Source organism: Xenopus laevis, chromosome 4S, assembly GCF_017654675.1.
Source record: "Xenopus laevis strain J_2021 chromosome 4S, Xenopus_laevis_v10.1, whole genome shotgun sequence".
Classification (NCBI taxonomy): Eukaryota; Metazoa; Chordata; class Amphibia; order Anura; family Pipidae; genus Xenopus; species Xenopus laevis.
In genome coordinates this window covers 47,927,931-47,945,593 of record NC_054378.1, presented here as the reverse complement: position 1 = coordinate 47,945,593, position 17,663 = coordinate 47,927,931, and the positions used below count along the sequence as shown (strand labels likewise).

At 36.4% G+C, this 17,663-nt stretch overlaps 1 protein-coding gene across 1 annotated transcript in view; it reads right to left on the bottom strand.

Annotated features, from left to right (window-relative positions):
• Nucleotides 1-17,663, bottom strand: part of banp.S (BTG3 associated nuclear protein S homeolog) — a gene marked incomplete at its 5' end in the record, with an annotated part of 187,468 nt that overhangs the window by 127,960 nt on the left and 41,845 nt on the right.

Here is a 17,663-nt window from a genome sequence, read left to right as displayed (position 1 = left end):
TTTGAAAATATATTTTCAAAGGGAACCTGGTTCCAGCAGCAGAGAAGAAGAGATTCTTGAGTAAAAGGTTGAGCTCAAGGCATTCATTTTCATGTGTCTATCAGAAAAGTAAAAACACTCCTGTCTGCAGGTAAAGTTGTTTAAAGTGTTAATCAGTTAAAATAAAGGTACCAATAAAAGTATGACCTTTACACCACTTTTATTTTTTATTTTAAAAGGGTTGCTCAGTAACATTCATGATTGGAAACTGTTATAATGCATGCTGTGTGAAAAACAAAACACGGGTAAAGCACTGGCATGTTATTTAACACCATTTCAGACCTTGCATAACCCAATAAAGGAAATCAGAAAAATTAAAGCTCAAAGTAAGTTCGGTAAGGGAAAAAATGCAGGGAAAACAGTAATGGTTGAACATTGAATTTTCCATAGCTTGCTTCCATTTACACCTTTTTTAAAGAGGTGCACGATAACTGAAAATCAATACACAGCTTAATAAGTACATCATTTTTAAACAATGATGCCTATGGATAAATAGGCCACTAAGGGTAGCTAGCACCTTGGGCTTTCACTACATTAATCACAAATTCGAGCTACAGTAGCTAAAGTGGACTGACCAGTGAGAAGAAAAGGCAATAGTTTACTGTGCAAAGATATAAGCATCTATAAGGAACATTTCCCTCAAGATATCACTCTGGCCTTGCTAAAGAACCACATTCTCAGGGTCAAGCATTAGAAATTCCTCTTCTTCAGGCCGTGGACTAGATGAATCAATATTAGGGAAAAAACATAATGGTTGCAATAATTTTAAGTTTAGAACTTATGATCCAAGTGAAAAAACTCTTCAAATTCTCACGGGTAGCAAATCTAAAATAACTTGCCAATACATAGTAACAATTCCAGCATCAAATGGTTTTAGCAGATACATACAATGGCCATAGAAAGAAAGAAGTACATGATAGGGGATGCTGCTGCAAGGGGAGAAAAATAGGACAAGGGAATAATTGTAAAGGGCGCTTCTCATTTAATTATTCATGTTTTATTAATTAATAATGTGTAGTACTATATAGAAGCCATTAGATTTATATAATACAGGAAAAGCTCAATACTTGGCGAAGTTATTGCAACTTTCTATGCTCTCTCGTACAATCTATAAAGACCTGTTTTAGATGCTTTAGTTGCAAAGCAACAGCAAGAGACAGATTTGTAATGGTTTAAAACAATGAATTTCAAAAAAGTTTGTTAAAAAGAAAAAAGTTAAATTCTTTTCTTTCAAAACAGAATGTTACACTAAAACTTTAGACCTATTTACCAGCGCATACAGGACAAATACAGTAAATATAATCATACTTGATTATATGCAATACCAGATTCATTTCATACCACGGCAGTTAAAGGGAAATTATACCCATAAACAGAGCATGTTTCTATAAAAAAAAAAGTCCCATAAACCCATGTTTAAAACACTTTCATAATGCCTTCTCGTGAGCAATGTATTTTTCTATAAGTGTGAGCCATTGGACAATCCCATAATGACACACTGCCATATAAGTAATAAAATCTGTCTCTTTGGCGTGTTTGAGGCTCTGTGGTCATACATACATACATACATGTTCATTAAAACTTTGGTCATTAGAAACATTTGGAAATGTGCACAAAGTAACAGATGACAAACACTATCATATGTTTTACCATTTTACAGCCCTATGACATCTCAAACATCAATCAATCCCTGTGATACACATACATTCCTGGCTGCATCCATTTCATCCTTGGATCTTCAAAGTTTTGGCTTGAGAATAATGCAAACACAGACAACAAATATAGAACAAATTGTTTCATAACTGGTATTCTCTTTATTAAGAACTGTTCCAGTTTTATCTAAGACATTAAAAATTTGTCACAGAATGACTGAAGTGCAGCCAGGCCTTTCCTCCCCCTATGTCAGTATCCATAATTATGTCAATCTAGATGTTAGTGGTCAACATTGTATCCTTAATACAAAAAAATGCAAAAATAATTTTGCCTTTGACAGGAATTCCAAAAGAAAAATTATATCTCTGGCAAATTATAGTCATTGCTTGCCTCATTTAGGACAAGGCATAGCCTCTGTAATCAGAATTAATGAATCCAACACATGCAAAGCTATTGAATGAAAGTAGCAAAAAACCCTCTGTTTAACATTTTTGTAAAGTGATACTGCCACTAAAAAACTACTTTTTAAAATATGAATCATATTAAAAGTTACCTATAGGTCATAGTTACATAGTTAAATTGTCCCCTCACAAGCACCTTTTTTCCAGAGAAAACAACCCCAACCTAGACAGTCTACCCTCATAATTTAAGTCTTCCATCCCTCTAACCAGTTTAGTTGCACGTCTCTGCACTCTCTCCAGCTCATTTATATCCCTCTTAAGGACTGGAGTCCAAAACTGCACTGCATACTCCAGATGAGGCCTTACCAGGGACCTATAAAGAGGCATAATTATGTTTTCATTCCTTGAGTTAATGTCCTTTTTTAAGCAAGACAGAACTTTATTTGCTTTAGTAGCCACAAAATGACACTGTGCAGAATTAGACAACTTGTTATCTACAAAAACCCCTAGATCCTTCTCATTTAAGGAAACTCCCAACACACTGCCATTTAGGGGGCAGATTTACTAAGCTCGAGTGAAGAATTCAAATAAAAAAAAAAAAATCGAATTTCTAAGTATTTTTTGGGTACTTCGACCATCCAATTGATCGAATTCGATCTACCGTATATACTCGAGTATAAGCCGATCCGAGTATAAGCCGAGGTACCTAATTTTACCTACGAAAACTGGGAAAACTTATTGACTCTAGTATAAGCCTAGACACAACTACAGCCCTGTCTCCCAGCAGCGCACCTTCCGCCAAAGAGACTCCCCCAGCGATCGACCGGACTTCTTTGCAAAGTTGATGGTGACAGAGAATTGTGCAGAGAGTGCTGTGTGTCATAAAACCATCACTGATCTTTCGTATAACCAACAGATGGCGCTGTGTGATATTGCCATCACTGTTAATCCTTTATTCAACCAACAGATGGCGCTGTGTGATATTGCAGTTACTGTTATTCTTTGATATAACCAACAGATGGTGCTGTGTGATATTGCAGTTTCTGTTATTCTTTGATATAACCAACAGATGGCGCTGTGTGATATTGCAGTCACTGTTATTCTTTGATATAACCAACAGATGGCGCTGTGTGATATTGCAGTCACTGTTATTCTTTGATACAACCAACAGATGGCGCTGTGTGATATTGCAGTCACTGTTATTCTTTGATACAACCAACAGATGGCGCTGTGTGATATTGCAGTCACTGTTATTCTTTGATACAACCAACAGATGGCGCTGTGTGATATTGCAGTCACTGTTATTCTTTGATACAACCAACAGAGGGCGCACTGTTATTCTTTCATAAAACCAACAGAGGGCATTGTGGGATATTGCAGTCTCTCCCCAACTGAACTGTTGGTATAGGAATGATTAAAAGTGACTGCAATCTCGGCTACTGCCCGCTGACCCGAGTATAAGCCGAGGTAGACTTTTTCAGCACATTTTGGATGCTGAAAAACTCGGCTTATACTCGAGTATATACGGTAATCGAATGATTCAAAGCAAAAATCAACTATTCGACCATACGATAAGTACTGTCTCTTTAAAAAATACTTTGTCTTTATACTTCGCCACTTTAAACCTACCGAGCTGCAATGTTAGCTTATGGGGACCTTACCCAGCACTTTTCTAAGCTTATTTTGATCGAATAAAAATCCTTTGATCGATCGCTTAAAATCGTTCGAATAGTTCGATTCGAAGGATTTTATCGAAATTCGACCCTTGATAAATCTGCCCCCAGGTGTATAACTTGCATTTATATTATTTTTGCCAAAGTGCATAACCTTGCATTTATCAACATTGAACCTCATTTTCCAGTTTGCTGCCCAGTTTCCCAACTTAGACAAATCACTCTGCAAAGTGGCAGCATCCTGCATGGAACCTATAGTTCTGCACAATTTAGTATCATCTGCAAAAATAGAAACAGTACTTTCAATGCCCACCTCCAGGTCATTAATAAACAAGTTGAAAAGCAAGGGACCTAGTACAGAGCCCTGCGGTACTCCACTAGCAACACTGGTCCAATTAGAAAATGTTCCATTTACCACCACTCTTTGTAGTCTATCTTTTAGCCAGTTCTCTATCCAGGTACAAATACTATGTTCCAGGCCAACATTCCTTAATTTAACCATTAACCTTTTGTGTGGCACTGTATCAAATGCTTAGTTTTTTGCAGCATTTAGGATAATGCATATTAGGATAATGCTAAACTAATACAAAACGTAAACGACAAAGTTGCACACCAAGCCACTGTTCAAAGCAAACCTCACTATGGAAGCGAGATTCCCCTTCAGCAGAAGGCATCTTTAGAAGTTTTGATGAAATCTGCACTACAAGAGAGGATTTTAAAAGTAAAAACCCTCTGGACACTTAATGTAATCAGGGGGTTACACAAAGTCTTTGGTCATCGATGTTAACAGGCTAAAAGATATATTCAAACCAAGGCAGTATCAAATTTCTAAATAAGTAAAGGAGGCCAGGCCTAACGACCAATTTTAGTGCGATGCGACAAATCCATGAAATTATCACGAAGTTAGTGGGCACCGAACGATCGTGCATCTAATGAATTTTCGGACAACATCGTTTAGAAAATCAGTCATTAAGGTTAGAAAATGTTCATAATTCAAAGTGAGATGTATCCATAGTTGAATTGTTTACAGGGCCAAGCAGGCAGGCTACCCATAGTTTTCCTAGCTTCAACAAGAGTATACCACTTGAAATGGTCTTTTTAATTGATGGACAATTTAAAATATATTTAAAATATATTAAAATATATTTAAAGGATAGTTTCAGGATAAGAGTCCAAAATGATAGTCGCGGACTCCACCGGATAAAGTTAAATCCACGTGTGAACCAATATGTTAAAATAAATCCATCTTTATTGTATAGTATTTAATAATAGCGGGAAGGGGAAGATTTGCTCTACGCGTTTCGTGACGATAAAGTCACTTTATCAGAAGCAAGCATCATCATGCTTCTGATGAAGTGACTATTGTCACGAAACGCGTCGAGCATTAATTAATTTTAACATATTGGTTCGCATGTGGCTTTAACTTTATCAGGTGGAGTCCGCGACTATCATTTTGGACTGTTTGTTTGCCGCGGCCAGAGCGGAATTTGTGGACGCACCGGTGGGTGGATTGCCTGTGTGCACTCACTGCTCCTACATTGAAACACTTTCCTTCTCCCTCTAGTTTCAGGATAAGCTTGGTCTTTTAAAAATTTTAAAAAGAGCTTTTAAAAATCTTAACATCCAAGGCCACCTTAATGACAACCTCAGAAAACCTGTAAGAAAAGAGAGTTAAACTTAACATATAAAGAGGTAGGAACAGAGACTGGTGTCTAGAGAAAAATAATGGTTAATTTAGGTATTATTATCATTTTCATTAGTATTGTTCCAAAATGGGACCAAAATGATTTGGCCTATGTTTTGAATAATTATAGTAGAGGTATGGGATTCATTACCCAGAAAGCTTGTTTTTCTATAATTTGGATGAACAGGATTGTTTTGCTACCTATATGGATTCATGCCACTTCACTACAATCAAATACAAGGTATTGTTTTATTATTACAGAAAAAAAACAAATCATTAAAAAACAATTATCTGCTTAAAGTGGCTTCTGTGAGATTTGGTCTACCTTGGACCTTTCTGGGTAACAGGTTTCCAGATAAATGATCACATAACATGTATATATTGGCAGGATCCATATCTTCAGTCTCAAAATTCTTCAAATGTAATAAAGTTAACCACTTGAATCATTGAATGGTACAACAAGAGGGGATAAACATTCCAAAAAATAAATAAAAAAACACACACACATATTCGCTTGCAAATATTAGAAGCCATGTGTTAGGAAAAACATGAAAACAGAGATCCCACAAAAAGATTACAGCATGTAGGTGGATAGATTACAGTGCTGCTATTCACAAAGGTTGGTGCACTCACTCATAAGTACAAGCCTTGAACCAGATCATTTGGTAAGTGTTCTTCTTTAAAACTGTATATTGCAGTGTATGGTGTTGTAAAAAGGTGGTGGTTATGAAAAAAATACAACAAGGAACTTGTGAGGTCGCAAGTTATTTAGTGATGTAAGGCAGAGTAGTACAGTTGTGTATAGAACAATAGCAGTCCAACATCACTAACCTGATCAACCACTGTTTTTGGTCAGTTATATTTCTACATAGCAAATCATTTACTAGAAGGTGTAGTAGAGTATAGAAAACCAACAGAAACAACAGTGATGACATGCATGTTGCCGATTGTGGGAAATGGAATCATTAATTGAGGCTTTTTCCAAATAATAGCGTGAACAAATTAATAATAATAACTTGTTCCAAATAATAGCAGTGGGGAGTTCAATTAGTAAGGGCATTCATTCTGTGAAAAAACAGGTGTCAATTATGTCCCTTATTTAAAGAAGAAAGACAGCAAATGTTGTGCATGCTGGTTATAGTGCATTTCTCTGTGAGTAAAATGGGTCATTCCAGACATTGTTCAGAAGAACAGCGTACTTTAATTAAAAAGTTGATTGGAGAGGGGAAAACATATAACAAAGTGCAGAAAATGATAGGCTGCTCAGCTTAAATTCTCAATAGCTTTAAAATGCCAACCATAACCTGAAAGACGTGGAAGAACACGGAAAACTAACATTCGAATGGATAGATAGCCAAAATGGCAAAGACCCAATAATCGGCTCCAGGAAGAACAAAGAAGGGTTAAAGTTACCTGTAGTACACCTGAGTGACCTGAGTACACCTATGTGAAGTCAAGCTATAGACAAGAAGCCCCCTCAAAGTCCGATAGTTGGGGGAAAAAACGTGCTGAAGAGGTTAAACATTGACTGGCCTAAAGAGAAATGGTGCAACATTTTGTGGACTGATGAAAGCAAGATTGTTCTTTTTGGGTCTAGGGGCTGCAGACCGTTTGTCAGATGACTCCCAAACACTGAATTCAAACCACAGTACACAGAGAAAACAGTGAAGCATGGTGGTACAAGCATCATGATATGGGAATGTTTCTCGTTTTATGGTGTTGGGCCTATTTATCGCATACCAGGGATCATGGATCAGTTTCAATACATCAAAATATTTGAAGCAGCAATTCTCAGAAACAGTGCTTTAACAACTAAATATTAGTTCAGTGGTTTAAAGGAAAGCAAAATCTTGAAAAATATTTCAGTGAATGAGTATGTAAAGAAGAATGCAGACACTGCTATTTTTTGGAACATCCTAATATTCCCTTTTCTTCACTTTCTGTAAAGGAATAACACATTTAATAAATTTTTAGAAATAAATGCTATTATAAGGATTTTGGACTTTATTTCCTTTTTTAAGCACACTGTTATTATTCTAAATCCAACTGTAGGCTGTAGAAGGCTATGAAAGTTAGTCCAAGGATTTTGTTTGTTATCCTTTTTAACATGGCGTAATAATAAAGATTTTTAACAGCAGAGGAGTGGATTTTGTCACAGGGGTAGGTAAGTAGCAAAGTGCGGTAGTTTAGGAATAAATTGAGAATGAAGTGGAAGAGCAAGTAGAGCAAAACTAAATGTCCTAGCAGAATATTGGTGTAGTTTCTGATGAGAATTAAGTTAGGAATGCTGGGGAAGGATCCTGCTATCAAAACACATGATAACAGGATCATATGTTTACATACAGCTGTCAATTTGAAAGAGCTGGTAATTTGTCACAGATTCTCAAGCTTCTAGAGAAAACTTTGTGTTGCCTTTGCTGTCTCTTCGACTGCTATTCGGTGAATGAGGGACTAGTCTTGTGTGCCATGGCACACAGAGCTATACTTTCATTGTCCACTGTGTTTTTCTTCTTTTATACTATACAAAAACAAATTTAAACCAAGTCTAAATTCAATAAGATATGCACTGAATAGCCTGCAATGTATTTTAGTAGACCAAAATGCCTGAAATTACCACATTAATTCTAAGTAATCGCATAGAAGTACCACAAAATTTCAGATGGATGGATATGGGCAACTGAACAACAATCACCTTTTTCTTTATTGCCATTACAGTGTTAAATTACTTATACAATGATAGATCTGCTTGTAAAGGTTTGGCCAAAGACAGTGGGCCAAAGATGGTGGGCCAAATCAGGTTAATCCAATCCCTAAAACAAATACTGTAGAAAAGGCAAGGTGACATCTGCCCCTGCCAGGAAGGGAATAACCCTTACTCAAGCAGAGCACACCACCCATATTTCCAAACATCAATTTAATTCTACAGGACTTCAGCTAGAAAGACAACAACAAACATTTCTCCACAAAGGTACCTGATAACTTTCATCCATCGCAAACATAAAAGACTACTCTCAAAGTTAGTACTCTAATTTAATCTTGAGGCCTGAATCAGACCCACTCAAACTATACTTTGCAAGACGCATTGCTTATAGTAAATCCATCCCAACCAGCTACATGTGGATTTTGTTATGCAAACTACACAGGACCATGCCAAACCCAACTACCTACCAAAAAACCTACACACTGTGGTTGAATGCCACTGAACTGCCTTACTTCTCCTGTATACATAGGAGTACAAAGCACTGGAAGGTTTAAGCCTGCTTCCTTTTGGCTTTCACTGCTGAACTACCGCAGGCTATTGAGGGATGGGAGAGGAGGAGGAAGAGGGAGGTTACTGTGCTGTATTCTTTCACCTCCACCCTGGTATCTCTAATTTACACTGCTCTCCAGCCTCTAAGATCACCTGTCACTGTAGATGAATGCCTTAATTCACCATCAAACTAACACAGAATTAGATGAAGCCCTCTGGCTCATAATCTGGGATTACCAACCCCATTGCAGACTAGATAATTAGGTGGCAAACTTTTCCAGCAGTTACCATCAACATGGTTGCTCTTTACTTCAGCTTGCTTTATGTTTATGTTATGTCTCATGGCTCCAGAACTATTAAGACTTATCAAATAACCATCTCATAATCATCATTTTAAACTATTCGCTCATCAGCATATTCAAATCCAAACCTCTAGTTCTCTAGAAGGCTGACAAATGAACTCCTATTAACCCTGCCCCCTCCACTATAAGCCAAATATTTAAGTCCTCATGCAACCACTTTGAATCAAATTCCAGCCAATAAAAAGGGTAGACCTCCACCTCAACTGAAAAAAAGCAACCATGATGCCAGAACCTAACTCTTGCCAACAATATCCAAAAGCCACATGTGTTTGTAATCTTGACAGACGAAGAGGCCAGGGAGGTACCTGAAAAAACCCCACATTTCTTGTGTATGTACAAAAAAAAAAAAAAACTTTCAACAACCACCATCACATTCTCATTGAGAGGGAGATGTGTTGAAAAGGTTTAAAATAATACTACAGTGTGTGCAGAATTGGATCATGAAATCTTTTTCAAGAGAGCACCCTAGGAAACTTGGCCAACAGATAGATGATCTAGAAAATAAAAGACATCAACACCATCATCACTGTTCTAGTCAGCCAGGCTTCAGACCTGAACAAACGAAAATGCAATTTTGCAAAATAAACTGGAGGATCTGTAGTTTGTCAAGAAGATCTGTATCTTTCAGGCCAACCAGAATCCTAAAAAATCATAGAAGAAGAGGTGATTAATATTCTCCATACTATTTCTATAGGCATCCCTGAATGCAGGCTGGAATTAAGTTGGAGTCCATCGGAATTTAGTTGGAGTCCATTGTGTTCTAAGCAAACCATTAGCATCAACTATGCCCAGAAACAATATTTGATTCCAAATTCCATTACTATCAATATAAAGAAGTAATAAGATTTTTACTTGAGAAAAGCCAGCTGTCCTACCATGGCCCATCAGACAATTACGGTAACTTTTCAACTAGCATTCACAATCCTCCAGCAACATAAAACGCTTGGTGTAGGCTTAACTACACCTACTATTCTAATGTATAAAAGAAAACAACTCTCACCTTTTGTTGTCTTTTGTTCAGGACTTTTGTTTTTAAGTGATAACCCCTGTGACCCATAACTCAATAGTTTGGTTAAGGGAACTGTAACATAATAACATAGTAATATAATGTACTGTTGCTCTGCACTGGTAACACTGGTGTGTTTGCTTCAGAAACTCTACAATAATTTATATAAACAAGCTGTTATGTAGCCATGGGGCAGCCATTCAAGCACAGGATACACAATAGGTAACAGATAAATTCGCAAGAATCCCATTGTATACTATAGAGCTTATGTTATCCGCTGTGTATCCTGTGCCTTTTCTCCATTTTAGCTTTGAATGGCTGCCCCCCTGACTACACTACAGCCTGTTTACATAACACCATTTGTACCAGTGCAACAGTACATTAAATTTTCATAACTTTAAAACACTTTTGTTTTTTGGCATTACTGTTTCTTTAAAGGTGTATGGAGACATGAAGCTCTTAACTTTTTAAATGTGAAGAAAAGTCGTATAAATTATTTTAATACCACAAACACATAGCAAAATATAATGTTAAGGTAAAATAAGAATGCTGTTAGCTAGTTAGCCATGTAAACTGGTTGAAATATTATTACACATTTATTTCACTATGAGGTGTGCCTTCAACAAATAGACAAGAAACAAGAAAAATCAAGAAAATTCTCTTTTGTATTTCAGTAGGTTTTTGATCTATACAAATCAAGAATCTGTTGACTTTCCTGCATACATTAAAAAAGTGTGTGTTTTGAACCATACAAGCCCTATTGCTGACGAATTACACACTAAAATTGTGTTACATTTAGAATGATTAAACTAAGTTTTCCTAGGAATTCCCAAAAAAAATTTAAAAAAAAATTGGAAAATGAGCTTAGTAACCAGAATTTCTACAAATGAGCAAGATCAGCATTGGGCGAAAAAGAGGGTAAAGGATACTTAGAAACATCATTGTTTTGGATGGAAAGAAACAAAATAATCAATACATAATGTCTGTTGTTTCCTTAAAGAAAATAAATGAAACAGAATGATGCAAAATACATATGACAAACGAAAAAGGAATTCAAAACAGCGAACATAATTAACAGCAAGTATGATAACCAAAGAGTAAAGCATGTATTATAGAAAGGCAGGCAATTAGAAAGAATTTGCACGCTAGATAATTTAGATGTTTCCCTGAAGCATCCATCTGGAAATGCAGCTGTATTACAGTCACAAAACAGGATGTTGGCGTGCAGTTCGCATTAAAATAATAAATCTTTTGATACATGTTTCCTATTCTGATACACAAAGTTGGCCACAGACATGCATGGGCAATTATTGCAGGTAATCATTTCTAAGTGATATACAACTATCTCTTAGTTGCACTTAATCATGTGTAAATAGATTTGACTTAGAGCACGTCTTGATCATAAGTTGCACATCATTCAAAGGGCACATTAGTTGTTCTGTGATATTGCTAAATAAAAAACACTTTTAATCAATAACCATTTTTATATATTAACATTATGCATATAGGGCAACAATTAAAGGTACAAACTTGCTAAGTGAATTCATTGTGTGCTTTACGAAAGCAGAAGTTAAATGTAGGATGGACAGGGGTAAATACAAAGCTATGTGCGTATTTACAAAAGAAAGGCCTATTAGAAGTTTCATTTTCCCTCAAGAAAAAAAAAAACTTGCTGTGGATATATGCGGTTTGCTGGTAGAAATCTAAAAATGTAAAGCCTGGAAGATGTTTATCACTGGACAATTAATCTAAATTCACCTCGTCTTCGTGGATCCCTCTGTGGCGCATTTGCTGGGACAGGGGATCAGAGGAAAATGAAAATGCATGGAATGCACCCTGATGCACTTTTCACAAAATAGGTGGGGTCATTACATGGTCCAAGGTTAAATTCATTGTGGGTTGCCTATATGAGTTTTTTGATAACTCCTACACATGTTCTAGCAACACCATAAAAGACAAAAGCAATAACAGGGATGGGCAAATTACTTCAGGCCCTTAAACCTGCTTGCTGACACAAAAATACGCAACTATAAGAAAATGTACTAATTTCTAAACTGTACCTGAAGTGAAGAAAAACTCAGATCTAGATTTCTAATTGCTCTTCAAATATAATTTGTATATATTATAAATGTTGATATATCATGTTAGAAGTGACAATTATGCACATTGTCGTTTGTCTTGCTTTACTTGTCAGTGAATAATTATTCGAGTCTGTTCACTGTATTCTCTCTGCTTTAATGATAAACCTCATTGCTCTATTTAGGTGTTATTTAACATCCAAAGCAACAAACTAAAAACCGCATTCTAATAGCATTTATTGCTAGATATTTCAGGATATTCAATGTCTTTAATCATAAGATACAGTAGTACAGTAGATGCACATATGGAGCTAACGCCATTGTCAATTTTTCTTTCTTTTTTTTTTTTTTTTTAATATAGATTTGTTTAAACTTTAACAAAGAAAAGCAAATAAAGTTCTGTCTTGCATAAAAAAGGGTATGAAAATATAATTATGCCTCTTTATAGGTCCCTGGTGAGGCCTCATCTGGAGTATGCAGTGCAGTTTTGGACTCCAGTCCCTAAGAGGGATATAAATGAGCTGGAGAGAGTGCAGAGAAGCGCAACTAAACTGGTTAGAGGGATGGAAGACTTAAATTATGAGGGTAGACTGTCAAGGTTGGGGTTGTTTTCTCTGGAAAGAAGGCACTTGCAAGGGGACATGATTACACTTTACAAGTACATTAGAGGACATTATAGACAAATAGCAGGGGACCTTTTTACCCATAAAGTGGATCACCGTACCAGAGGCCACCCCTTTAGACTAGAAGAAAAGAACTTTCATTTGAAGCAACGTAGGGGGTTCTTCACAGTCAGGACAGTGAGGTTGTGGAATGCACTGCCAGGTGATGTTGTGATGCCTGATTCAGTTAATGCCTTTAAGAATGGCTTGGATGATTTCTTGGACAGACATAATATCAAAGGCTATTGTGATACTAAGCTCTATAGTTAGTATAGGTATGGGTATATAGAATTCATGTGAAAGTAGGGAGGGGTGTGTGTATGGATGCTGGGTTTTCATTTGGAGGGGTTGAACTTGATGGACTGTCTTTTTTCAACCCAATTTAACTATGTAACTCCTTACTACTTTTATAATTTCCTCAAATTTTACAACAGGGCATAATTTTATAATGTGTATAAATATATACAATCATAGGTCTTTTCAACTAATGTCATTATTTTTTATTTTACATTGTGTCTTTTTTCTCTTGCTTTCACAGTATTGCTAGCCAGCATTAATTTTACTTCCTTAAGTGCCCATTAGACATTCCATAGATTAAGGGGAAGATTTATCAAGGGTCGAATAGTAAATTCGAATTTCGAGCGTCAAAATTCACACATATGAATTTTAATCCCCCTATTCAAATGTAAATTCGAATGTGAGATTTATCACATCTTGATCAGTGGAAACAGTCCTAATTCAAATATTCGCCATCTAAAACCTGCCGAGTACAAGTCAATGGTAGAAGTCTTTTGAGCCATTTGGAGATGTTAATAGCATTCGAGGTTTTTTTTTTTTTCAGGAGAAAATATGGGACATACCTACTCAGTCTGTACATTTTTAATTCTTAGATTGTAGGTCAAAAATCGAAAGCAAATTAACTTAACACTTATATGTCCTATATGGCATCCCTTTAAGTCCCTGACTGGTTACTGACTGGTTACAGGTAAGAGCTGCAAAGCGCAGTCTATTTACTTACCCAGTTTCATTTTTTAACTGAACAATTCCTTTAAGGGATTATGTTTTAACAGATGAAAATTTCGGACACACTTGCAGATGCCTATTAAAAATAATTTATGACTGTAAGCAGAAGCCATAAGCAGACATTCCAGTATTAAATACTGATGTCACTTGGGGAAGGAGTAGTGCTAGACTTTGAGAATGACCCACAGTTTGAACTTTTTATTACTGTATTTAACAATAGAATAAAAATATTTTTATATTAAAATATAATTTACACTTTGCAGTAACCAACAATAAAGTAACTAATGATGATCCTTGTTAAAAAAATTATGTATATTGTTCTTGCTCAGGAAATCTAGCTGGTATACACGTAAACAGAAACTGTCAGTCATTCGTTATACAATCATACTGGGGTTTTTTTCTTAATTTTTTTAGCAAGGGTCACGTCACCACATTTTTTTTTTAAATGCCCCCCATGAGCATTAAACAGGCACTACCTCTTGTGTGGGGGAGGTTTCTACAGGCACTTTCAATATTCGCATGTGTGAAGGCCCAAACTGATTTCTCAATGTGGCCTACACAAGGGTGAGGGTGGCGTAGAACTATGCATTTACGGATATATGTTCCTCAGTGACCACCAAGGCAGAAAGGCTAAAGTGAAGATGAAGTAAAGCAATCTAAATATAGAAAAATGCATTTAAGATGTTAATCTTCTATAATTGACAGCCAAGTTATTCAAAAAAGAAGTGGGATATATACTAGTTATGCTACACACTTTATTGTATTTGGAGAAGGCTGATGCACTGACTTTCTCACCATTTAGGTCATGATATTGCTGACTAATGGACACCAGGGAATAGTAATGTCTTCCAGTTTTTGGAAATTTTGGAATAAGCCAATTGTTTGAGTCTGGGTTTTGCAAGTCCAAGGTACTTTCTAAGCATTGAAATGTGTAATCCACGAGAGAGTTGAAGGATTTTGAAATTAAATATGCGCTGTTGCATTTGTTTAAGTCAATAAGATGCAGATTTGGTCTCTTCTATGAAGAACATTTGTGAATACACTTTGCAACATTTGGTGTCCTCTCTGATTTCATACACAGTGGATTCTATCCAAGAAATAAGAGTGGAAAAATTAGACCAGAGCCCTTAGAATTTCATTGCTGAGGAATGTTCTTACTCCTTCAAATTATGATATTGCACGAGTCATAATTTATAGTCGTCTCACACATTTTCCATAAAATGAATTAAAACCAGTAAGCAGCTGACATGGCAGTAAACAAGAATAAAGTTCTGATATGAATTTCCTGTTCTGAGAAACACAAATCACTGCCAAAGCAAGTGTTTGTTTTCTCAGCAGCCGTGTGTGCCAATTTAATGGCGTTACTAGCTAGGCAACCAGCCGCTGGACTCCTAATCCAAGACTTTTTCACCCATTTCCAATAGCTAACCACTAAACAAATTTCTCCCTCCAAGCCAGCAGGTATAATCTTTCAAGTAATCACATTGAGACCCACAAGTGTAAATTCAGCAAAAGCTCAATGAATAGAAATATATCTCTGTAATGTTGCCATGTTTACACTTAACTAGCTATTGACCATGACAACTTTCTCAAATACAAGTGTATTTCAATTTTCTGAAAAAAATCAGTCTAGATCATATCAAATAAATGTTAAGTGGTTGGAATGCTCCACATAACAGGACAGCTGCATGTGGGCCTTTCTATGTTTGCAGCCAGCTATCTGCAAACGTGAAGAGGTAAAGGGGAAAGCAGAACATGAACAGAGGAAGAACATAGCAATATATCTGGCAGTGGTCATGTGGGATGAACTTTATAACCTGTACAATGGTGAGTGCAGAGGCTACTGCATGAAAAATACACTTCAGAATAGAAACTACATTATCTGTAAAGGAAGTCACTCAAAATAGCAAATTAAATATGTAATTTTATATCTTGTGACTCATAATTGGGGTTGCCACCTTCTGGAAATAAATACTGTATATTTTTAGAATGTTTCTGCATAAATAACATCGGCATTAAATACTGCCGGGCCAGTAAAAATGCCAGCCAGGTCACTAAAAAGTTATGAAAACTATCTTAAATAAGTATTCCTACACTCTACATCATTCCTACCAGAATTATAGACATTATTAAAAGGCTTGCTATTAGTTATCCAGTCATCATCTTTTGACTTGCTCTGAGGGAATCCCATTTTTCTTTCTGCCATTATAATAACTAAGATTACTCAAGGAAATCCATTCTGTTTTTGCACATTCAGAAGAACATCACACTGGCCCACTATGGTAGAGATCATATTGTACCAACAAATATCAAGTGCAGAACTTTGTGGAAGGCCCACCAAATAAGCATGTTGCTATACATATTATGTAATAAATCAGTGAATTAGAAGTGCAGGTATTTCTTCATACAGCTATAATTTAATACTGACCTTGCATTGACTTAGCTTGAAAAAGCCTGAAATATTACTATTCTGTGCCCCAAACTGCTAAATAAAAGCATTTTGGCTACATAAATGTATTGGAGTGCTGTCAAGCAGACCTTTGGTTTGATGTTCAGTTCCAACTTTTACTATTCTTCATCTTGGGAACACACATGCCAAAGTAAAATTTCAAACATTTCATACATAATGTTCTGGTTGAAAATCCATCCTCTGTCTCTGATCTTTCTGCTATAATTTACAGTGGGAGCACAATACATCTGCCTGTAAGGCATCTTAACACTATAGCTGAAGTTTCTCCACTTGATTGAAGGACTAATGTAGAATATTGTGAACCGTTAATTGTTCATGCAAAGAAACTTGTGTCCGGCAAAGAAACTTTGGTATGGATTTCTCAGTAAGACAAAAAGTGTTCTGCAAGGTGACTGCACCACTATAATCCTTAAAGCTGTCTAACCAGTGAGAACTAAATAAAAAAAATAAGAGATAATCTTTATTGAATTAAACTAAGTATTGTCCCACAAAGAAGACTGGTTAAAAATCAATTACAAGGTTATATAAGCCAGGCACCATCCATGTAGAGTCCTGCGCGGGTTCAGTCAGGCAAACCTGAGCCTGACCCAAACCTTTTAACCTGCAACTTCCAACCAGTATCCTCCGCTACCTAGACCCGTTACATAACTCCGGCCCCCGAATTGTTCACTTAGCTGCCGACACAGAACCTGCAAAACTTTAGGTGCGGTCACTGTGAACCGGAAATGAGATCACACCAGAGCCTATTCCAGAGCCTACTCCAAAGTGAAGGGAGAGAAATGTTGCCACAACCTTGAGCGGAGGGACCAGTACTCCAACTTAGCCTGGTAGCCAGACAGGTTTCCCGCAGACTACCTGCACAATCAGGTAAACAGAACTTTCTGACCAAAACCCAACCGCAGGTTGCCGACCCGATGCTGGACTCTACTACCATGGACCAAAACTTTGGATTTCCTAGGCAAGTCATTAATCATTATAAAGCAACAATTTGCAATTTTATCTTGCACAATAGACCCAGAGCAATTTTCACTGGATGGGTCCTAAGCAGATTAAGTATTTTGGAAAGGAAACATCATGCATCAGGAATAATTCAATGTGTCACTACTATATTAGTATCCTTTCTCAATAATTCATATTAGATACAATTCCATATAGAGTTTCCTGATGAAGTCTCCAACTGCATATAGAGGCAACGCCTGGCATTTCTATAAAAATGATTCAACTTTATGGTACAGTATATTTTTCCCAAATGATCTTTCTTTTTTATTATTTTTTTAAATAATACACTTTTCATATAAATACACTTGTAGCAGCACATTGCCAATCCTACAAGTTTTTCTTTCTCCCCTGCCCAGCTGTTAC